General features: G+C 46.7%; 1 protein-coding gene across 1 annotated transcript in view; it reads right to left on the reverse strand.

Annotated features, from left to right (window-relative positions):
- Positions 1–25022, reverse strand: part of LOC147117833 (C-C chemokine receptor type 3-like) — a 54513-nt gene that overhangs the window by 24643 nt on the left and 4848 nt on the right. The window contains exon 2 of the mRNA XM_085989181.1: positions 13189–13236. The gene's annotated coding sequence lies outside the window, so the exon portion shown is untranslated. The remainder of the gene's footprint in view (positions 1–13188; positions 13237–25022) is intronic.

Below are 25022 nucleotides of genomic sequence, written 5' to 3' on the forward strand. Positions count from 1 at the left end.
GGCTGCAGGGTGACAATGCCTGGGAATTAAACATACCAGGTTATTTAACAATCAGGAAGGACAGGCAGGAAGGAAGGGGAGGTGGGGTGGCTATGTTAATAAAGGAAGGAATCACTGTAATACAGAGAAATGATATTGGGTCAAAAGATCAGGATAATGAAACAGTTTGGGTGGAGGTAAGGAATAATAAGGGGAAAAAAACACTAGTGGGCGTAGTCTATAGGCCTCCGAACAGTTGCAACTCTGTTGGACGGAGTATCAATCAGGAAATAGTTGAGGCTTGTAATAAGGGAACATCTATAATTATGGAGGGTTTTAACTATCATATTAATTGGACAAATCAAATTGGGCAGGGCTGCCTTGAGGATGAGTTCATTGAATGTATTAGGGATGGGTTTCTTGAGCAGTATGTAACTGAACCGACCAGGGGGCAAGCAACCTTAGATCTGGTCCTGTGTAACGAGACAGGATTAATTAAAAATGTCCTAGTAAAGGATCCCCTTGGAATGAGTGACCATAACATGGTTGAATTCCATATTCAGTTAGAGGGTGAGAAGGTTGGATCTCAAACAAGCGTGCTAAGCTTGAATAAAGGAGACTATGAAGGTATGAGAGCGGAATTGAGTAGAGTGGATTGGGAAAATAGATTAAAGGGTAAGACGATACATGATCAGTGGTGTACATTTAAGGAGTTATTTTACAACTTCCAAAAAAAATATATTCCACTGAGAAGAAAAGGGTGTAAAAGAAAAGACAGCCATCCGTGGCTAAGTAAAGAAATTAAGGATAGTATTCGACTAAAAACAAGGGCATATAAGGTAGCCAAATCTAGTGGGAGGATAGAGGCTTGGGAAAACTTTAAAAGACAGCAAAAAATAACAAAAAGATTGATTAAGAAAGGGAAGATAGATTATGAAAGTACATTAGCAAAAAATATAAAAACAGATAGTAAGAGTTTTTATAGTTATATAAAAAGAAAAAGGGTGGCTAAAGTAAATGTTGGTCCCTTAGAGGATGAGACCGGGAAATTAATGGTGGGAAATATGGAGATGGCAAAAACACTGAATGGATATTTTGTATCAGTCTTTACAGTAGAGGACACTAAGAATATCCGAACACTGGACAAACAGGGGGCTATGGGGGGGAGGAGCTAAACACGATCAAAATCAGTAAGGAAGTGGTACTCGGTAAAATAATGGGACTCAAGGCGGATAAATCACCTGGACCTGATGGCTTACATCCTAGGGTCTTGAGGGAAGTGGCGGTAGGGATTGTGGATGCATTGGTAATAATTTTCCAAAACTCCCTGGACTCAGCAAAGGTCCCGGCAGACTGGAAAACTACTAATGTAACACCCTTATTTAAAAAGGGCAGTAGACAGAAGGCTGGAAACTATAGACCGATTAGCCTAACATCTGTGGTAGGTAAAATTTTGGAGTTCATTATTAAGGAGACAGTAACAGGACATTTGGATAATCATAATTTAATAGGACAAAGTCAGCATGGTTTTATGAAGGGGAAGTCATGTTTGACAAATTTGCTGGAGTTCTTTGAGGAAGTAACATATAGGGTGGATAAAGGGGAACCAGTGGACGTAGTGTATTTAGACTTCCAAAAGGCATTTGACAAGGTGTCACACAAAAGATTATTGCTTAAGATAAAAAATAATGGGATTGGGGGTAATATTCTGGCATGGATAGAGGATTGGCTATCTAACAGAAGGCAGAGAGTTGGGATAAATGGTTCATTCTCAGACTGGCAATCAGTAACTAGTGGTGTTCCGCAGGGGTCAGTGCTGGGTCCCCAACTCTTTACAATCTATATTAACGATTTGGAGGAGGGGACCGAGTGTAACATATCAAAGTTTGCAGATGATACTAAGATGGGAGGGAAAGTAGTGAGTGAGGAGGACATAAAATACCTGCAAGGGGACATAGACAGGCTAAGTAAGTGGGCAGAGATTTGGCAGATGGAATACAATACTGGAAAGTGTGAGGTTATGCTCTTTGGCAGGAAAAATCGTAGAGCAAGTTATTATCTTAATGGCAAGAAACTGGAAAGTACTGAAGTACAAAGGGATCTGAGGGTCCTGGTGCACGAAACTCAAAAGGTTAGTATGCGGGTGCAGCAAGTGATTAAGAAGGCCAATGGAATGTTGGCTTTCATTGCTAGGGGGATAGAATATAAAAATAGGGAGGTATTGCTTCAGTTGTACAAGGTATTGGTGAGACCGCACCTGGAATACTGCGTACAGTTTTGGTGTCCGTACTTAAGAAAAGACATACTTGCTCTCGAGTCAGTACAAAGAAGGTTCACTCGGTTAATCCCGGGGATGAGGGGATGGACATATGAGGAGAGGTTGAGTAGATTGGGACTCTACTCATTGGAGTTCAGAAGAATGAGAGGCGATCTTATTGAAACATATAAGATTGTGAAGCGGTTGGATCAGGTGGATGCGGGGAGGATGTTCCCGATGATGGGTGAAACTAGAACTAGGGGGCATAGTCTTAGAATAAGGGGCTGCTCTTTCAAAACTGGGATGAGGAGGAACTACTTCACTCAGAGGGTGGTAGGTCCATGGAATATGCTGCCCCAAAAAGCTGTAGAAGCTACATCATTACATAAATTTAAAACAGAAATAGACAGTTTCCTAGAAGTAAAGGGAATTAAGGGTTACGGGGAGCGGGCAGGAATTTGGACATGAGTCTAGGTTCGGATCGGACATGGCCCTGTGGGTAACGGAGCCCAGGGGCCGTGTAGCCTGATCCTGCTCCTATTTCGTGTGTCTAATTCTGTTAGATTCAGGAGATGGTTCTGTGATAGTGGATTGGCGGTTAGGATCAGATCAGCCATGATCTTATTGAATGGCGGAGCAGGCTCGAGGGGCTGATTGGCCTACTCCTGCTCCTATTTCTTATGTTCTTATGTTTTCTTATGTTCTTGCAGGACAAGACCAGTCACTCAGATGACCACGCAACACTTCCAGAACACAACTTCCAGCTCCGTTAGGACATCTTACTTGTCTTACATTTTACAAGCACCCGCCCAGAGAGACCCATGTGGGAGAAAGTAGTTTGCCGGTAGTGTAAAATGGCCGATTGCGGATTGGCCGCCCAATATACGCCTTCCCTGATTTTTTTTTCCATTAAAGTCATTGGAAAAGAAAATCGGGAGCGGTGTATAAGAGGCGTCGATCCGATAGCGCTCATTTTACACTTTCGCTAAAAGTTAAAATTACCGCCAGTGAGTCAGAAGGGCTGTCACTGGATGAAGCACTAAGCGCTGCTAAGAATGAAGAATTGGGAGTGGAAGAGAGGGAGAGTGCCATTCCACCGTGCAGGGTGGAGAAACGACTGCCCTCGGTTGAAGAGCTAGCGGCTCAAAAGTCTTCAAAAGAGCCTTGATCAGGGAGCAGCAATCTCATATGGAGCCAATGGAGACTGTTTCCATGCATATGGTTGAGTTGATAGACAAGTGGGAGGAATCCACTACTTGGATCTGCAACATACCGAGGGAAGTTTCCCCTGACCTGCGAGGGTGAGGGAGGTGGGGGTAGAACAGGCAGGTGAAGTGACTGTTTTGGTGAGTCAGCTCTTATTTAATGAAAGCACTGAGCTATCAGTTGTGCCCTCTTTTCTCTGGATCTGGTTGTCCTCTCCAACATTATCTCCTTCCCGAGTACCCTCCTGATGCTGTGGGGAGTGAGGTCCTTCCACCCTCTCTTCATCATCACCACCTTCATCTTCTGGAAGCAGCGAGCTTTTCTTCATTGCGATATTATATAGTAAGCAGCAGGCTAACAATGATTCTTGAGACTCCTACTGGGTTGTATTGAAGGGCTTCACCAGATTTACCTAGAAACCTAGACTGAAACATGAGAATTCCTAAAGTCTGCTCAATGATATTTCTTGCATTTTCTTGCATGGGAATGAGCCTCATTATATATGTTCTCCCCCTATTTCATCCTTATTGGCTGCAGGGGATAGCCCTGATCACCAATCAACCATTCCAATATATGGCTCTGAGTTATGGGGGCTGGCATGGTGGATCGTCACATGATGAAAGCATCATGTCAGCTTCTTGGGGATCTGATGTCAGCATGCAGGATAAGGTGATTGGCATTGCACACTGGCTGGACATTAATGGACACTTCCTATTCATAAAATTGAGTCTGTTGTCATGTAAGGTTTTGAGTGGCATATACGTTCCATCAATTGCCCCTTACATCTGTAGGAACCCTACAAGTCACATTGGGAAATGTATGTCCCCAATGTGAAGCAGTATTTTGAGCAGAGTTGAGTAAAACCAGCAGCAAAAGTCCTAAGTGAACCTCAAAAGTACTAAAAAGATTGATATGCAGGCAAATCAACACCAACTTTCAATCTCAGCACACAAAATGGCCTCCTCATTGTGGCATTTGCTTCAAGGATACCTACCTGCAGCTCCTATCGTCACTTATAAAGTGGCAGTGGTTATTTGAGACAAGTTTGGAGCGGAGGATGGTAGAAATAGGTCAGAAGGGTTAGCCACGTACCCATGCCCCAGCCACATGTAGTGGATCAGGTTCCCTGACAAACCTTAAGTGGGAACTGATGAATTTTGGGGAGAATAATTCTGGTGCATCTTTTTCAAGCAGTAGTTTTGAGGCAATAGCCTTTAAGAACCCGTTTTGTGCCCCAAATCCACCCCAGAACAGGTGATAATTCGGAGAATCAGCCCAGATCTCTTTCCTTTTTTGTTACCTTAAACATACTGCAATTTAATATATACAGTAATCCACATTCTCACTTCTACTACTGGGTTTGTCTTGGAAGTGAGTAGAGAACTATCTATATCAGACTGAAGTACTTCTTGAATTTGGTGTTTTGTACTATAATTATCTATGACACAGGAGCTCCATGTTAAGCAATTGAGTGGCCCAAGAAGAGAAAATGTTTGGCCAATCCTATTGCAGCCCCATGCATGGATTATTGCAGGTTATACTGGAATCCAGATGTGGGAATCTACTGTCACATGCAACCGTATCTTTTCAATGTGAATTGACATTGTTGGCACAAATTTTAAAGAATATGTATTGCCAATGTTAAATTGTTCATGATTTATAATTAACAGGGGGAGAAATTCGGTTACGCCCTGTTTGGGGGAAGTAACCGAATTAGCGCCAGCCATTTAGCGCCCGGCGCGGGAGTACCACCCCGGCCGCTAAATTGGGCTTACCACCCCGGCAAGGAAGAGGAGCGCTATCTCGAGTGCTCCACTTCCTCTCGAGGCGGTATCTGGGGCGCAAAGCGTGGTAGCACTGAAGTACTACGCGGCTGCTCCACGTAGCGCTGACACGTTTCAGCGCCCCTCCCCTTCCGTTAAAGGGGAGGGACGCTGCACACTCTGCAGCCCGTTTGACGGCCTCCACTAGCCCACCAGGGCGGTGTGGTGCCGTGGCCGCAGTCCGGCACCGAGACGCGGTGCTGGGCTGCGCGATGGCGGCCACGGCCCAAGCCAAGGGCCGCCACGAGGGGCCGACCTGGAGGTTGGCCAAAACAATAAAATGGCGGTGCGGGGCGCAGCCGGGTTTCCCCTTTAATTACCGCCTCATGAGCGGAGGTCGGCTCAGTTCGTGGCCCGCGAGGCCGTCGCTGACATCGCCCGTGGCAGCTTCATGGGGCGCTGTCGAATTTCTGCCACAGGGCGGTAAGGGGCAGGATACCAAGTGGTCGCGTCGCTCGGCGATGACGTCATCGCCGGTGACGCAGCGCCGCAGGGCATTACCGGCTACCGCCACCGCTAACCTCCCGCGCGTTAGCGGCGTCACGTCCCGGCGCTAGGGAAATTGCGTCCCCCGGGGTGCTAACGAGAGGTGCAAACCAACCCAATTTTTCCCCCTTACAGTCTTCAAATATATTATTGGGATCATTCTGTTCCAATAAACATTTTTCTGTTTCTATAAACCAGTTCTGTGTAATTGTAGTGAGTTTATGCTATCATTTCAAAACAGGAATGCAGCCCATCTGCAGCACAATGTGGCTTCCAAATATGGTAAACACCTCACACAGTTTGTCGCATACCAGACCTGCAATCACTGGTGACAGGGGTAATCTGCGGAACCTGCTTCAGCTGCAATCAGAATAGAACTGCTATCGATGACTAGTGTCAACTGACATTACGGATGTGACTGTCATCCTGGGGCTTACTATGAAAGAGGGAAGAGGGCTGCAATAGACATCTACCATCTGCTAAACTTAACCACGTTTACCATGGCAACCCTGGAGCTCAGTCACTTCATGGCAGCTTGATCATCTAATATGCCAGCAGGCTCAGACCATTTCCTGGCACTGAAAAGATCTACATGCAAATACCACACCTGGAGTACTGCGTACAGTTTTGGTCTCCTTATTTAAGGAAGGATATACTTGCATTGGAGGCAGTTCAGAGAAGGTTCACGAGGTTGATTCCTGAGTTGAAGGGGTTGTCTTATGAAGAAAGGTTGAGCAGATTGGGCCTGTACTCATTGGAGTTTCGAAGAATGAGAGGGAACCTTATTGAAACATATAAGATTCTGAAAGGGCTTGACGGGGTAGAAGCAGAGAGGATGTTTCCCCTCATGGGGGAATCTAGAACTAGGGGACATAATTTCAGAAAAGGGGGCACCCTTTTAAATCAGAAATGAGGAGGAATTTCTTCTCTCAGAGGGTCGTGAATCTTTGGAATTCTCTTCCCCAGAGAGCTGTGGAGGCTGGGTCATTGAATATATTTAAGGTGGAGATAGACAGATTTTTGAACGGTAAGGGAGTCAAGGGTTATGGGGAACGGGCAGGGAAGTGGAGTTGAGGCCAAGATCAGAGCAGCCATGATCTTATTGAATGGCGGAGCAGGCTCGAGGAGCCAAATGACCTACTCCTGCTCCTACGTCTTATGTTCTTATGTAAATAAACATCATGGTCCACCAAAAATCCTCGGGGCCTTTTGGAAGATCAGAGTGTTGGCGGGGAAGGACTTTGATCCGCCGATGAAGAGTGCCACTAACCACGTTGGAATTTGACGGGTCAGCTCCTTTTGCATAATAGGGTTGGCAGCCCAGAGGGCGCAACTCCCGCTGGGAAATGGGAGGTAATACGCTGGGAGCAAGAAACTTTTAGCTACAGAATTTGAAAGCCTGTTGCAACTTAAAAGTGACAGCAGCTTCCTGGCAGGCCAGCCACGTGCTTTTAGCTCCACCTTTCGTCAGTACGTTGAACTGCACTGAATACTTCTTGGCAAAGTATTCCTGTGCTTCCTCAAGACTCTTCTCAGAACAGGTAGCGAGCGGCATGTTCAGGAGCTCAGTCACTTCATGGCAGCTTGATTCATCTAATGTGCCAGCAGGCTCAGACCATTTCCCTGGCACCGAAAAGATCGACATGCAGAGCACATCATTTTTTGTGTGCAGACCTCAGGTTCCGTCAGAAGCAAATGAGAATGCCGGGCTCGCAACAGGAAAAAGCCAGTGAAATGAGTAACTGGAGCCATGTGGAGGTAAGTGGCAGTGGTGTAAAGTGCCGCCCCTCTCACTCCCCCGGAACAGCAGATCAGTTCCGCAGAAGTTTCAATGACCTGATGAAGGCAGGAAAGGTAAGAGAATGGCCACCTTCCCCTTTTCATTTATACAATATATATGTGGGTGGAACAAATGAAGGACAGAGACACGAGGGGCCGTATTTTGCGACCCCTACGGCTGCGAACGAGGTGCACATGCGCGCCCGTAGGGGCCGCGCAATTTCCTGGTTTAGGCATGCGAAGCGCATGAGCGAAAACCCGGAACCCAGAACCCGGAACCCGGAACCCAGAACAAGAATTCTCTTGACAGATGATCTGCATCCCCAGGAAAAGGGCCTCTGCGGGCGGAAAGTTGCACTGTTTGCCCAACTTCTGCCTGCTGAATGCCCGTGAAATTCTTACGCCTGGTAAGGCCTGCTTTTACCAGCATAAGAGTTTTTAAAAATAGAAAAATAAAATTTGATCACTCATTTATACATTAAAAACCCTGTCCAATAAGTTAAGTTTAATTTTAGCCCTGTTTAAAATATTTAATTCAATGGTATTTTAATTAATTTTAAATATGTAATTTAAGAAAAAATTATTTCATGTGTTGGTGTATTTTTTAAGCGATTCCCGACTCATATTTATGGGGATTCCGAATGTACAGATCTCCCATAAGTATGAATGGGGATGCCCTTCTTTTATTGGTGTTGTAAGGGGTCAGAGGACCAGAGCCATTTGTAGGTGAGTGGCTGCATCTGCAATAGTTTGCCACAAAGATTCAGGGCACTATTGCCTCCATCTTGTCAGTCTCTCTAGATGCGGCACATCCATTCTTAGCTCATCCTTTTCTTCTGAAGATCAATCATAGCCAACTGTGATGAAATAACTCTGTTTTCTGGCATTTGTATTGTCTGTTGTTGTTGTACTTGTTAATGTCTGGAATGTTCTACCAGTGTAACCACTAATGCTCCTCCCTAGCCCCGCCCCTCTTCTGGAATGTTCTACCAAGGGCTGGGTCGGTGATGAATGATGGTTGCCCTGTGTTAACTTGATGCCATGTTCTTACTTAATAAAAGCCTTTAGTTTTAAGCTTTAACCTCATGGATTCAGGCAGTTATTTGGCACATCAATTTTATTAAGTAACAACTTTTGGAAGATGGATCGATTTTTGAAACCAGAGCGTCTGGATATTGATCCCCATTCGGCAGATGCGTCGAAGAAATTTACGCATTGGCTTCGATGTTTTGAACACTTCATCGCATCGGTCGATTCGACGGTTAACAAGTTGGGTCTTCTAACCAACTTGGTAAGTCATCAAACTTACTCGATAATTGAAGATATTACTACATATGAAGAGGCCCTCGCAGCCCTTAAGGCCCAATACCTTAAGTCGGTTAACGAAGTATACGCCAGGTATCTTTTGTCTACTCGCAGGCAATTACCCGAGGAATCTCTGGACGATTTCCTGCAGGACCTTAAGGCTTTGGCTAAGGATTGCAACTACAACGCTGTCTCTGCCATATTGTATCAGAAAGAGGCCATCCGTGATTCTTTCATATCTGGCCTCCGATCTAATTATATTAGACAGAGACTTCTCGAGAATGACTCGTTAGTTTTAAAAGCGGTCGTCGCTACTGCTCAATCGTTAGATGTAGCCCAGAAGAATTTAGAAGTGTATGCATCAGCCCACGCATCTTTCTCAGCCTCATGTGTTCCGAGTATGGAGGCATCCATAACACCAATGGAGCCTCCACTCAATCCTATTGTTGCGGCTGTACCCCATGGGTCTAAGTGTTATTTTTGTGGCCAATCTAAACACCCCAGGCAACGATGCCCAGCCAGAGAGGCTACCTGTTTTAAATGTAAGAAACGGGGACATTTTAGTAAAGTGTGTAAGGGTAATCCTGTACCCGATGTCTTTTCTGCTGCCGCCTATCGTTTTACTCTAGCCTCGGTTACGGTTGACCAGACCATACCGTGTTCCTTGTCGAAATCTATGATGGACATCAAGATTAATGGTCGTCCTACTGGGTGTTTGATAGACTGTGGCAGTACTGAAAGTTTTATACACCCCAACCTTGTTAACTCCTGTTCATTGAAGGTGTATCCTACTCGAAGTGAAATCGTGATGGCGTCCAAGTCCCTTACTTCGGAGGTAACTGGATATTGTAAAGTCACATTGACCGTTAAGGATACGGAGTATAAGGATTTTAAACTCCTCATATTACCTCAGTTGTGTGTGAACTTAATTTTAGGCTAGGACTTCCAGTGTCAGCATGAGAGCGTTACCCTTAAGTATGGTGGATCCCAGCCTCCGCTCACAGTCTGCGGCCTTTCTACTTTAAAAATAAGTCCACCTTCTTTGTTCGTGAACCTTGCTCCTAATTGTAGGCCTATAGCGACTAAGAGTCGACGGTATAGTTCAGAAGATAAAAAATGTATAAAAGAAGTGGAAAGGCTTCAACGGGAGGGAATCATCGAACACAGTAATAGCCCGTGGTGTGCCCAGGTGGTGGTGGTTAAAACTAATGAAAAGAAAAGACTTGTGTTCGATTATAGCCAGACTATAAACTTGTATACCCAATTAGACGCCTTTCCTTTGCCTCGTATTTCTGAGATGGTGAACCAGATAGCTCAGTACCGCGTGTTCTCCACCATTGATTTAAAGTCTGCCTACCATCAACTCCCCATTAAAATAGAAGACCGACCTTATACGGCCTTCGAAGCTAATGGGTGCCTGTACCAATTCCTTAGGGTGCCCTTTGGAGTGACGAATGGGGTATCCGTCTTCCAACGGGAGATGGATCGTATGGTGGATGAATATGCGTTGGAAGCAACATTCCCGTACCTGGACAATGTTACTATCTGTGGGCGCGACCAACAGGAGCATGATCAAAATCTCGCGAAGTTCCTAGAGACTGCAAAGAGGTTAAACCTGACCTACAATGAAAACAAGTGTACCTTCAATACTACACGTTTGTGTATTCTTGGTTGCGTTGTGGAGAATGGGGTAATCGGGCCAGATTCTGAAAGATTACGCCCACTTAAGGAATTACCTTTACCTCACACTGTAAAAGCTTTAAGAAGGTGTCTGGGATTCTTCTCGTACTATGCCCAGTGGGTGGCTAACTACTCAGATAAAGTCCGACCTCTTATTAAGTCGACGTCTTTTCCGCTATTGGCGGAAGCTCAGGAGGCTTTCCTTAATATTAAATGGGACATTGAGAAGGCAGTGGTATGTGCCGTGGATGAGAAGATCCCTTTTCAAGTGGAAAGTGGTGCATCTGATTTTGCGTTGGCAGCAACTCTTAACCAAGCTGGTAGACCAGTAGCTTTCTTCTCTCATACATTGCAAGGACCAGAAGTTCGACATTCTTCAGTGGAAAAGGCACAGGCGATTATCGAAGCAGTCAGGTATTGGAGACATTATCTCGCTGGCCAACGTTTTACGCTCATTACTGACCAGCGATCCGTGGCCTTTATGTTCAATACTAAGCAGAGAGGCAAGATCAAAAATGATAAGATTTTAAGATGGCGAATAGAACTGTCAACATATGACTATGATATTCAGTACAGGCCTGGAGTATTTAATGAGCCATCGGATGCTTTGTCACGAGGAGTATGTGCTAGTCTAGGTATAGATAAGCTTCAAAGTCTCCACGACGCACTCTGCCACCCTGGGGTTACCAGAATGAACCACTTCATTAAGTCCCACAATCTACCCTACTCTATTGAGGAGGTCCGGACAATGACCAGAACCTGTCGTGTTTGTGTTGAATGCAAACCCCGCTTCTATAAGCCATCCAAGCCAGCTCATCTTATTAAAGCAACTCGACCATTTGAGCGTTTGAGTCTCGATTTTAAAGGTCCCTTTCCATCGAGTGACCGTAATGTCTATTTTCTTATTATTATAGACGAGTACTCTCGGTTCCCTTTTGTTATCCCCTGTCCGGATGTGACTAGTGCTGTTGTAATTAAATACCTCTGCCAACTGTTTTCCTTGTTTGGCATGCCTAACTATATACATAGTGATAGGGGTTCTTCCTTTATGAGCGAAGAATTGCGACAGTTTTTGCTATCGAAAGGGATTGCAACGAGTAGAACTACCAGCTATAACCCTCGTGGTAATGGGCAGGTCGAGAAAGAAAATGCGACAGTATGGAAGGCTATCATACTGTCTCTGAAGTCGCGAGGCCTGCCGACCTCTCGCTGGCAGGATGTCCTGCCAGACGTGCGGCATTCCATAAGGTCTCTTTTGTGTACAGCGACGAATGCCACCCCTCATGAAAGGATGTTTAGTTTTCCAAGAAAAGCTGCTAATGGAGTAATGTTACCCACATGGTTGACGACCACGGGCCCTGTGTTGTTGCGCAGACATGTGAGAGGCCACAAGACTGATCCACTGATGGAGGAAGTACAACTCCTCCATGCTAATCCCCAGTATGCGTATATTCAATATCTGGATGGGCGAGAGGATACGGTCTCTATTAAAGATCTTGCACCTGCTGGAGCTCGAAAAGAGTTCGACTCTGAGAGTAGAGTTTTCAATCGTGGTATTGGACCTTCAGAGACACAAACCCGCAGTGTGGAAAATACTGATGATTCTGGGAATTCAAATGAACCGGAGTTAGTACTCCGGGAGGAGCCTCAGCAAGAGTTACGTCATTCCCAGAGGACTATCAGACCTCCTGACAGACTGAATTTATAGCAGGGGATGAATGTGATGAAATAACTCTGTGTTCTGGCATTTGTATTGTCTGTTGTTGTTGTACTTGTTAATGTCTGGTATATTCTACCGGTGTAACCACTAATGTTCCTCCCTAGCCCCGCCCCTCTTCTGGAATGTTCTACCAAGGGCTGGGTCGGTGATGAATGATGGTTGCCCTGTGTTAACTTGATGCCATGTTCTTACTTAATAAAAGCCTTTAGTTTTAAGCTTTAACCTCATGGATTCAGGCAGCTATTTGGCACATCACCAACAGAGGCAGATAATGAGGAGAGGAAAGAGGAGGACGATGATGAGACTAGTCCCTGACTCCCTGTCCCTCTGGCCATGGCTGATTTCTTTCAAACCCTGTATTCCTTTCCCACACACCAACTCAGAGACTGGGGGCGGGGAATCAAGATATTGGAGATGAGGAATTAGCAAAGAGAGATTCACAGCGCACTAGGGGCCCTGAGGAGTGGAGAGTGAGAGAGGACTTAGCCATTCCCTAGCAAAAGCTGTGGAGAGTTACTCTTGGCTGAGGAGCCAGGGTCTCAGATTTCATGTGTCACGCACCGTAAAGAAGGATTTTGACGGGCATCAGAACCACTTAGGACAATCTCTCAGAAGGCGCAGCAAATGCAACTTCATTTACACGCAGCAACATCAGGGAAGTATTTTCTTCATTGTGGACTTCTGTAGAGAATGTGGCCATTTGGGATTTTAATCATCGGGAAAGCAGAAGCAGCATGAATGAGGTCTAGCTGACCTTTGTAGCAGATCCTTCGATCCACAATCTTGCTGCCTGAAGCTCTGTGCCAGGAGTGGAGCCGCGTGACCCCAGTGTTCTCCTTCGCTTCAGAACTTACCCAACTGTGTTGATAATACAAACATCTAGCATTCGGCGAAAACTTTTCTAACTTTTCAACAAGACACAAAATATGGTTGTGAAATAATTGTTTACATACCTTAGCTGAGTTGAATCCTTTTGCGGTAAGTGGAGAGAAACAGAAAATCTATAGGAGAAAAGAGTCAAACACATTAATTTGCTGTGTAACGACAGGGACTATGACCATGAGAATGAAATTACCTGCACACCTGCAGTGAAAATCTGAACATAAATGTTTTACATTGAGCTGCAGGGCAATACTTCCTGTTTTATCACCTACTTTCAGACTGTTTCAGGGCAGCTGGAAGAGGAAGATTGGGTGGCAACACACGATCGTGCTTCCCCACCCCTACCAGTGGAAGTGGTCACTCAAATACTGGTGGCCAAATGTAGATTGCATTTAAATGCTGTCACGATGTTAAGCATTGGATTTCCCAACGTTTCTGTCTGTGGCCCACCCATTGCTTCACAAGGGTCTTGAAATAATTGTGGGGCCAAAATCCATGGCCCTTCCAGCACACTCCCACAGGAGTGTGGAGAAGAGGCCGCAAATTAGGCCGGGATCTGGATACGCCCAGGTCCCAGCCTTTCCGAACAATTTCCTCTGTCTGACCTGGTTAAATATAAAGTTTCTTGCCATCATAAACAAGGCCAGCGGAGTAAGAAGGGACATTGCCAAGGGCTAGGAACTCCTAGTTCAGGACTTTCTTCATTCCCCGACCAGGTGGGACACCGGCTGAAGAGAAAGCAAACATACCAGCCTGCCAATTGGCTGAAGTTTTTTTTAAATTTGTACTTGGGATGTGGGCAACATTCACTGGCAAGGTAGTATTTACTGCCGATCCTTAGCTGCCCAGAGGGCAGTATGAGTCAACCACATAGCTGCATCTGAGAACATTTGTAACAGCAGCCAATTGGCTGTACATAGGTACATGAAACCGGTTACAGGTATTGTTCAATAATCAGGCCAGTATGGATTTCCTATAGACAATGCTCATAGTGTGGGACTGGAGTCATGTGTTGGCCAGACCAGGTAGGGGTTGCAGGTTCCATTCCCTGAAAGACATTACACAATAGATGTGTTTTTACAACAATTCTGCAGCTTTCATGACCAAGTGGGACCCACCTGTGGTCCAGCCTTGCATTGTGACCTGGACTCCCAAAGAGTTGAAAAATTTCTTAGGGGATTTTGACCCTCTTATAAATGGGGGCGATGGACATAATCCTCCAATGTTTCCGAGGTGGCCTGGTACCCCTCCCCTGCCTCAGACACTTGCACCAGGATTCCCAGTATCTCTGCTATGGCAGATTGCTAAAATACACGTCTGGTGCTGAGGGTGCCCACCAAGGTTAAGTAAATTAGGTGAACTCCCTCTAGCTACATCAACTTTGGCAGGGCTAACGGCAGCTGGATCCTAGCACTTATATCAAAATAAAAGTCAAAAGCGTTTGGAGAAATTTATTTTCATCAAAACCCTGCTATCGATTTCAGTGTTCTGCCTCGTACTTTAGAACTTCCCTTTTTTAACCATAAGATATCAACAGAGCCAACAATGGTGTATGCATCATGGATTCCCCTCTACTGGCGCTAATTAGAGTAGGAAGATTAGATGAAGAGGAAGAATGTGTGAAGATCAGACCAATGAAGCATCTGGCACCCACCCATAGATACCCTCGCACTATATCTACAACCCAAGGCATCCTATCTCCACCTGAGCAATGAACAATACCTATGAAGGTTGTGCTTCACCCATGAGGCTATGCAAGTGTTATGCCACATGCTCACCCTGGAACCGAAGCCTACCTCCACTACAGGCAACACATTGCCAATGTCTTTGAAGATTACCACTGCCTTCAACTTTTGTGCCACATTGGTATTTCAGGCTGCATCTGAGAACATTTGTAACAGCAGCCAATTGGCTGTACATAGGTACATGAAACCGGTTACAGGCATTGCTCAATAATCAGGCCAGTATGGATTTCCTATTGACAATGCTCATCAGTGTGACAGGGCCATGCACTTTTACCAAGATTCCCCAAGGTGCAAAGGGCCATTAATTGCACCCTTGTCCACATGTGCCTCTATTCACAATGCAACCAACCTCTTTAACGGGAAAGTGTTTCATCTGATGAATGTCCATGTGGCTAGTGATCAGAAACATCTAATAATGCATATGAATACTTGATATCCAGAAAGCTGCCACAATGCTTTAATTTTGCAGCAGGCCACCATACCACCACTGTTTGCAGCTGAAAAGCAGGTGTCTGTGTGGCTTCTTGGAAACCAGATCGATTCTCTGGAACAGTGGCTGTTGACCTCATTTCAGGTTCCTAAGATTCCAGTTCAGTACTGATATAATGAGGATCACGGTACCACCAGAATCATTATGGAGCAGATAACAAGCATTCTAAAAACATACTTCAAGTGTCCTGATAGATCTGGGGTAGACCTGCAGTGCAGTCCAACCAGGGTGTCTAGGACCATGGTAGCATGGTGCACACTGCACAACTTTGCTCTTCAAAGAGGACTACTGAAGCATATACTGGAAAAGTAAGAGGAAGGAGTGCAAGAGCATCAGGGTGATCGGGTAGCTAATGTTGCACAAAGGAGCCTTTTGCCAGCTGCAAGACATGTTGCAGCAGATCTATTATCATTCTGCCTTTGAAGGCTGTGCCCTGAGATCTGGGTCCATGGTCTCTTCAGCTAAGCCATGTCATTCCTGCTTCCACCCCCAGAAGAGATGGCTGGTTCCTCATCATCACTTCCCGGTTCTTCCTGCTCACTGGTGTTTTGCACATCACCCTATGACATACCCTATGTCTCACTAGTTACATTCTCCTAAATAGATGTATCTAGGCTGATGCTTGATTTACATAAGGTGCCTAGATGGAGTCAGGGAATCAGGGGCAGGAATTGATGCTTTCGAACTGCCAGGCTGCTTGTCAGATCCTCCTTTGTGTCCAGCATTTGTAAGAGACACAAACACTTCCCCATCTACCACCACTTTCCTGATGTGTCTGCCCAGGAGTTGTGGAGCTTCCTTCACATTCCTACTTAAGGGCTGGATGGTTACCCTTCCTCCACCTATGGCACTTCATTGCTACTGATTGTGAGCGACCTAGTCCTTTGCAAAGAATACAAAGATATATAGAAAGGCTAGGAATTAAATCAAAATTGAATGCTACCAAGGTGACTTGCCCTCTTTGCCCTTATCTCTGCCAACATCACCTCCATGGAACCCTCTGGGATTCTTGGGACATTGGCCACACCAGGCAGTCCTGATCCTGGTCCACTTTCTGACATTCTCCTCTCACTGTGTTCTTGCTCTGTCTCTGCCCCCTTAAGACTTGTAATGCTTTATAGAATCATACACCACAGGAGATGATCATTTGCCCCATCGTTCATGAGCTGGCTCTTTGAAAGAATTATTCAATTAGTTCCACTCCCCTGCTCTTTCCCCACAGTCATACAAATGTTTTCCTTTCAAGTATTTATGTAATTGCCTTTTGGAAGTTATTACTGAATCTGCTTCCTTCACCCTTTCAGGCAGTGCATTCCAGATTATAATAACTCCTTGCATAGAAAAAAAATTCTCCTCATCTATTCTGCGGTCCTCTTGACAAATAGTTTAAATCTGTGTCCTCTGGTTACTGACCCTGCTGTTAGCGGAAACAGCTTCTCCCTATTTACTATCAAAACCCCTCATAATGTTGAACATCTCTATTAAATCTCCCCTTAACCTTTTCTGCTCCAAGGAGAACAACCCCAGCTTCTCCAGTCTCCCCACATAACTGCAGTCCCTCATCCCGGGTACCATTCTAGTAAATCTCCTCTGTAACCTCTCGAAGAACTTGAAATCCTTGCTAAAGTGTGGTGCCCATAATTGGACACAATACTCCAGCTGAGGCCGAACCAGTGACTTATAAAGGTTGAGCGTAACTTCCTTGCTTTTATATTCTATTCCTCTATTTATAAAGTCAAGGATCCCGTATGCTTTTTTAACAGCCTGATCAACTTGTCCTGCCACCTTCAAAGATTTGTGTACATACACCCTCAGGTCTCTCTGTACCTGCAACCCTGTTAAAATTGTATCATTTAGTTTATATTGCTTCTCCTCATTCTTCCTTCCAAAATGCATCACTTCACACTTCTCTGCGTTAAATTGCATCTGCCATGTGTCGGCCCATTTCACTAGTCTGTCTGTGTCTTCCTGAAATCTACTGCTATTCTCCTCACTGTTCACTACATTTCCGAGTTTCATGTCATCTGCAAACTTTGAAATGGTGCCCTGTATACCTAAGTTCAGGTCATTAATATACATCAAAAAGAGCAGTGGTCCTAATACCCACCCCTAGGGGGAGCAGCGCTGCATACTTCCCTTCAGTCTGAAAAACAACCATTCACCACTACTCTCTGCTTTCGGTCCCTTAGCCAATTTCGTATCCATGCTGCCACTGATCCTATAATCCCATGGGCTTCCATTATTCTAACAAGTCTATTATGGGGTATTTTATGAAACACCTTTTGAAGGTCCATATACACAACATCAACCGCACTACCCTCCTCAACTCTACCTGTTACTCCATCAAATTATTCAATCAAGTTAATCAAACACGATTTGCTGTCAACAAATCCATGCAGATTTTCATTTATTAACCCATAGTTATTCAAGTGGCAATTAATTTTGTTTCGGATTATTGTCTCTAAAAGTTTCCCACAACCGACATTAGACTGACTGGCCTGTAGTTACTGGGTTTACCACCCTCCCTTTTTCGAACATGGGTGTAACATCTGCAGCCCTCCAGTCCTTTGGCACAACTCCCATATCCAAGGAGGATTGAAAGATTGGAGGTAAATTTAACTCCCCAAAAAACGATTGGGTTTGGGTCGGGTGTAAAAATGCAAGAAATTTCAAAACTGAACCCAACTCGCCTCGAACCAGCCAAACTTACAGTTTTAGCGGATTGGGGGGGAGGGGGGTTGGCAGTCGACCAACCCGCTCACCTGTCATTTAAATATTTTAATGAGGCTGTGTGCCTCAGATTTTTTCTCTGTTCCAGGTTCAACACTGGCCGGCCTCGGAAAACCTGGCAGCTAAAGGGAGGCAAGAACTGCTTCATGGAACAGGTAATTACTTTACTAGTACTGCTTGTGGGCCAGGAGGAGCAAGAGTGCTTACCACCCCCCCCACCCCGGCCCACCAAACAAACCTGTTAACCTCCCTAGCGATCAGACCGGCCCCACACCACGTGATCCAATGCCCTTCCGATGTCCTCCATGGGCCCCCCGCGATCTTCTCCCCTCTTCCCTGATCTCTCTGGCCCTCTGCGATCTTCTCCTCTCCTCCCCCAATCTCTCCGGCGCCTTCTGCAATCTTCTCCCCTCCTCCCTGATCTCTTTGGCCCCCCGCGATCTTCTCCCCTCCTCACTGATCTCTTTGGCCCCCCGCGATCTTCTCCCCTCCTCGCTGATCTCTCTGGCCCCCCGAGATCTTCTCCCCTCCTCACTGATCTCTCTGGTCCCCCGAGATCTTCTCCCCTCCTCACTGATCTCTCTGGCCCCCCGAGATCTTCTCCCCTCCTCACTGATCTCTCTGGCCCCCCGAGATCTTCTCCCCTCCTCACTGGTCTCGCTGGCCCCCGAGATCTTCTCCTTTCCTCCCCCTGATCTCTTCTTCCCTCCCTCCTCTATGCTCCCCGGCTGCGGACTGGTGCCGCAGGCCTACCTGCCCGACAGCCAGCCAGCCTCTCGAACTGACTGGCTGCGGCCAGGAAACAGTTTTCAAAAATGCTAATCAGGTCCTGCCATTAAATTCGGCAGGGCCGGAGAGAAGCCCGTTCTTCCGGCTTTCCCAACCGTAAAACTGCGCCCTCCCCCTTCCCGTAAATATCGGGGTCATTGTCGCCAGAGTCTCCGCTATTTGCACCCTTACTTCTCTCAGCAATCTAGGATGCATCCCAGCCAGACCGGATTACTTTTCTACTTTGAGCACTGCCAATCTTTAGGTACCTCCTCATTATCTATTTTTATCCTATCCAATTTCTCTACTACCTCCTCCTTTACTGTGACATTGGCAGCAGCATCCTCTTTTTTGAAGACGGATGCAAAGTATTCATTTAATACCTCAGTCATACCCTCTGCATTAACAAGAAGATTTCCATTTTGGTCCTTAATTGGCCCCACCCTTCCTTTGACTATCATTTAACTATTAATATGTTTATAAAATACTTTAGTGTTCCCTTTTATGTTACCCGCTAATCTTTTCTCATACGTGCTGTTTGCCCTCATTTCCTTTTTCAGTTCTCCTCTGTACTTCCTGTATTCGGCTTGGTTCTCTACTGTATTATGAATCTGACATTTATAATAAGCCTCCTTTTTCCGTTTCATTTTAATTGCTCTGGGCTAGAAATTCATATAGCCCAGGAATGGGCGGTATCTTTAGAAAGGTTTGAGAATTAGCGCCAGGTGCTAATGCTTCAGACTGCATGCAAAATTCATTCTCACTGCTCAAAGAAATGATTGGGGTGCTAAATCAAGTCTTAAAGGCCTAGCTCAGTGGCATTACGCTCAAAGGGTGGACCAATATCGGGTGCAGTCTAATCTCAACTCATCATTGCCACAGGCTTTTCCCAGTACTAAAAGGGGAGGTTCATTGATGCTGTAGCACCTCATTCTCAGCATTGCTGGCTGTGCAGCTGCCTCAGCAAGGAGAAGCACAACAAGGGGAAGGAGCCGGAGGACTGAAGCAGGTGTGCTCATGGCAGATCCACCTCAGTCGGGTGGTCAGGGTGATTGAATGCTTCAACAAATGCTACATACCATCATCTGTACCACAAGCTTCACACACTGCCCAAAGCACCACACCCCCAGCGCTCTCACACCAACAATCTCTACCTACCAGCACTCACACCCACATCTCACGCCTTGCATACAATGACAGCTATTCAACTATGGCAGGCACAAGGGTAATTTGTTATCGGAATGAATGAGATATGTGTGATATGTTTATGCATAAATTTATTAATGGAGTTTGCAATATTTTGTGGTCTCTCTCTTTTCACCTTTGCACCCAGGAGGATGCTGTGATATGGCATGACACAGGGATGGTATGATGGGCATGTGGTGAGCAAAAGGGATCTGGGGTTTAAGTCATCCTGGTGTGAGGCTGGAGGTCTGTTTGGAGGAGGTGGCTGAGTTCTGTGACCACCACCTTGGTGATGCGGAGCTGTCTAATACACTGCTCCTCGCTTAACTGAAGGTAGAAGTGCTGTCAGAATACCCTCAGAGAGTAAGGCCTCCTGGTGAGAGCCCTGATGCCCCTCCTCATCCCTCTGTGCACATGTTCCTGTATTTATGGCTGCCTATGCTCCCTCCACCATAGATCCTGGAGGGCAAGGTGGCGCCAGTACAGCCCCCATTAATACTGCCAAGTGTAGCAGTTTGAATCTTTGAACAATAAATGTAGTCACTTTGCACTTGCCAGAAAACTGCTGATAAAAAAGCTTGAAATTACTCATACAAAGTGATGCACTAGCTGAAACTGACAAGAAACCACTGAACCTAACCTGCCTTGACAGCTGCGAGTGATTAATACTGATGCCTTTAAATAACGTCGCTGGAGCCAGCTTCCCTCAGCTGTGCGCCTGCCCTCCCTGTTGCTGTCTGGTCGAAGCAAGTAAGTGGCGACAATGAATTTTCCAGATTGGGCGCCCAGCTCACTGACGTCACGATCTGCCTGGTGATGAAGTCCCCAGCGGTACCTTGTACCGGTGGCGCAATGGGGGGGTGGGGCGGATCTGCCATGTGGCGCTGGATTCGCCTCGCCCCGGTGCGACTGCATTAGTGCCCCGTTACCGCCCTCTGCAGGCACTAATGGGAGGCGCTAACCTACCGAATTTTTCCACATATGTCTTTAGTCATCCAGGGAGCTCAAGCTTTGGATGCCCTTCCTTTCCCCTCAACAGGAACATGCCTGGTCTGTACCTGAAATATCTCCTCTTTGAAGGCCTCCCATTGCTCATTGAATGTTTTACTTGCAAATCTTTGACACATCTCTACCCCAGAGATTGGAATTCTCTACACCAGAGGTTGGAATTCTCTACCCCAGGGAGCTGTGGAGGCGGAGTCATTGAATATATTCAAGGCGGAGATTGACAGACATTTGAACTACAAGGGAGTCAAGGGGTATGGGGAGAGAGCGGGAAAGTGGTGTTGAGGTCAAGATTGGATCAGCCATGATCTTATTGAATGGCGGAGCAGGCTCGAGGGGCCGATTGGCCGACTCCTGCTCCTGTTTCTTATATTCTTATGTTCAATCTACCTGGGCCTGATCTCTTTTCAGCTCACTGAAATGAGCCCTCCTCCAGTTGAGTATCTTCACTTTTGATTGTTCCTTGTCCCTTTCCATAACTACTGTAAACTTAATGATATGGTAATCACGGATTCCCAAGCACTCTACCTCTGAAATGTGCTCCATTTGGCCCACTTCACTCCCCAGAACTAGATCCAGCACTGCTTCCTTCCTCATTGGACTGAAACATAGGCACGGAATTTGCGGTCAGCGTCGAAGCGAAGGTGTTCATCGCTGCCCCCGAAGTAAGCTTCGCACAAGGATCTCACGATCTCTGCGGCGAGTGGTTCGGGTTTTCCCATGTTCAATTCAAATGAACGGAGTATAGTGGGAATCCCCTAGTGCGAGCTGCTGTGACGTCAACAAGCTGCCTAAGCAGCCAATCAAAATGCAGAATTCTCACAGACAGCGAACCAGGAAGTGGGTACGCTCTTAAAATTCTAACTTTTAAAAAATGTCAGAGAGAGCAAAACAATGATTGAGGCTCGCACATGGGGAAAAGGCAAACCTGAAATAAAGATGAACAAACTTAAAAAAATTTTTTTAAGTGTCTTAAAAATGTTAATTTTTATTAAAAATGGATAAATTTGACACTGTACAAAATTAAAATTAGTTTTTTAGGCCCATAACCTTTGTTTAGCAGTCAATATGCTGTTAAAACCCCAGTTACACCTAATCCCTCTGGGTTTAACTTTTAGTGGGGAATTTAACAGCGTAATTACAGCGGAAGAGCCGAAGTTTTCATCAGTTTCCGTGATTTGCGTGAGTACACAGATTGCCAGCTCTGTGGGGGGTTGCGGGTAGGGGGGCACAGCACAGCCAGTGTCGGAGCAGTGAATGGCAGACCGCAACTTCAGGATTTCCACCTGCGCATGCGCCAAATCCTGTCGTTACGGTCAGTTTCAAAGGCGGAATGACGGCGAACGCTGCCAATTCACCGTCATCCGGACCACAAATTCCGGGCCAGTGAGTTCAAGAAAATTCTCCTGTACACGTTTCAGGAATTCCTCCTTATCTTTTCCCTTTACATTATGTTTTCCCCAGTCTATATTAGGATAATTGAAGTCCCCCATTATCATTACTGTATTGTTTTTATATCTTGAGTGTCAGCTGTGGCTCAGTTGGTAGCACCCTTGCCTCTGAGTCAGAAGGTTGTGGGTTCAAGTCCCCACTCCAGAGACTTTGAGTACATAAAGCTAGGCTGACACTCCAGTACTATACCGAAGGAGTGCTGCATTGTCAGAGGTGCCGTCTTTCGATGAGACGCTAAACCGAGGCCCCATCTGCTCTCTCAGGTGGATGCGAAAGATCCCATGACACTATTTCGAAGAAGAGCAGGAGAGTTATCCCCGGGGTCCTGGGCCAATATTTATCCCTCAACCAACATAACAAAAACCAGATTATCTGGTCATTATCACATTGCTGTTTGTGGGAGCTTGCTGTGTGCAAATTGGCTGCCGCGTTTCCCACATTACAACAATGACTACACTTCAAAGTACTTCATTGGCTGTAAAGCGCTTTGAGACACCCGGTGGTCGTGAAAGGCGCTATAGCAATGCATGTCTTTCTTTCTGAAATTTGCTTGAAGATTTGCTCCTCCATCTCTCTCCCACTATTTGTTGGTCTATAGTATACACCCAGCAGTGTAACTCCTACTCTGCTGCTTAACTCTAGCCAAATAGATTCGGTCTTTAAATCCTCAGTTACATCATCACTTACCAGGACTGTAACAATATTTTTGATCAGTACTGCCACCCCACTCCCTTTCTTTCCTTCCCGATTTCTCCTGAATACATTGTGGCAAGGAATGTTAAGTTCCCATTCTGCCCTTGTTTGAGCCAGGCCTCATCATCATGTTTAAATCAACTTCATGGTCTTGCCATTCCCTTTCGCGGTAACCTCCTTCAGCTCTACGATCCCTTCACAAAATCCCAAGTCCTCAACTATGGTCCTCCCTCCCTACACCCCATCATTGCTGGCCATGCTTTCAGCTGCTAAGACCTCACTCTCTGTAATTCCCTCCTCAACCCTTTGCCTTTCCACCTCCTAATTCTCCTTTAAGGCCCCCCTTAAAAAACCCGGCCTAGAAATTCAGTGTAGCCACTTTTGGGGCAGTAAAGTCGGGCGGGCGCTAAAGTTAGCGCCCGCCAGAAAGTGGAGGCCACTTCGCCGATATTCAGTAGCTTTGGCCAAGGAGTTTGGGCGAGCGCTGAAACTGGCGTTGCACTCCTATCTTTAGGCGCTAAGCCGGCGGTGCAGACTGATAACGCCGAGGCCGGGCGCAGCGCAGGTGCGGTCATGTTTTGATTGACAGCAGACACCCTGACGCCGGCCAGCTCTTAAAGGGGGAAGGGTCGACTTTGTCTGCTGCCACGCCCTGGATAGTGGAGCCCTCCAGCTAGGCCTGAACACTGCTGCTGGACCCAAATAGCGCCTGAAGCCATGCAGAAGGCCCGTGAACGAGCGCAGCGCTTCTCAGAGCATGCTTTGAGGGTGCTGCTTAGGGGTTTGGAAAAGAAAAGAGAGATCTTGTGCCCGGACAGTGGCAAGAAGGCTCCCAGGAGGCAGTACAGGAGAGCCTGGAGGGAAATCGCCCAGAGGGTCTCAGCCAACAGCGATGTCCCCAGGACTGGTGGCCAATGCCGCAAGAAGTACAACGACCTCACTCGGTTGGTCAGGGTGAGTACCCTTTCCAGTGTCCTCCTCATCCTTGCATGTGCACCTCACATTATGGGCAAAGGGACCTCAAAGGCCTAATGGCCAGCCCTCCTCCCGCAGCTATGGCACTGGCATGATCATCAATAGCACTTTCTGCACTTTACACACTGGCCAAGCTATTCGACCATGGGAGGCAGTGCACACAACAACAGGGCACCACACTGGCCAAGCTATTCGACCATGGGAGGCAGTGCACACAACAACAGGGCACCACACTGTACTTAGAGGCCGTTCTTTCTCTTGCAGGCCAAGCTGGCGCAGAATCTGAAGAGCCGGACTGTCACCGGGGGAGGCCGTGTCCAGTTCCAGGAGCTCAGTGACCTGGAGGAGCACGTGGCTTGACTCATGCGTGCCCGGGTGGTTGGCCCCGTAGCTATTGGAGATGCCGACCCTGTGCTGGGCCCCAATGGTAAGGACATGACCGTTTGGACCTCTCTCGTTCCCCTTGCGCTTCAGATCTACATCCTTTGCCACTGTCCCACCAATGCGCATAATGCCAACACTCGTGCCTCCCTCGCTGACGCCCTGTCCTCACTCTAAAGCTACTCTTGTGCCTTCCTGCTTTCAGCTGGTGAGGAGGAGGTCCCTGAAGCTGAGAGTGCCAGTCCCTCGGAAGAGGAGGACGACGAGGACCAAGAGGAAGGCGGCACATCGGGGGAACCCTCATCCGCGCCAGGGGATGGCAATGGAGGGGACACGTCTTGCCTGGAGGAGAGCCAGGGGGAAGTGTTGCAGGGGGGTGTCGCTGCTGGGCCCAGTGGCGTCCAGGCACGCGGGAAGGGTCGGGCAGCACGGCTGCCTTCTCCCCAGAGGGGGGAAGTGTTGCAGGGGAGGGCAGTTGCTG

This window comes from Somniosus microcephalus, chromosome 5 (assembly GCF_052327205.1).
Source record: "Somniosus microcephalus isolate GS21.2 chromosome 5, FLI_Smic_1.0, whole genome shotgun sequence".
NCBI classification, from domain to species: domain Eukaryota; kingdom Metazoa; phylum Chordata; class Chondrichthyes; order Squaliformes; family Somniosidae; genus Somniosus; species Somniosus microcephalus.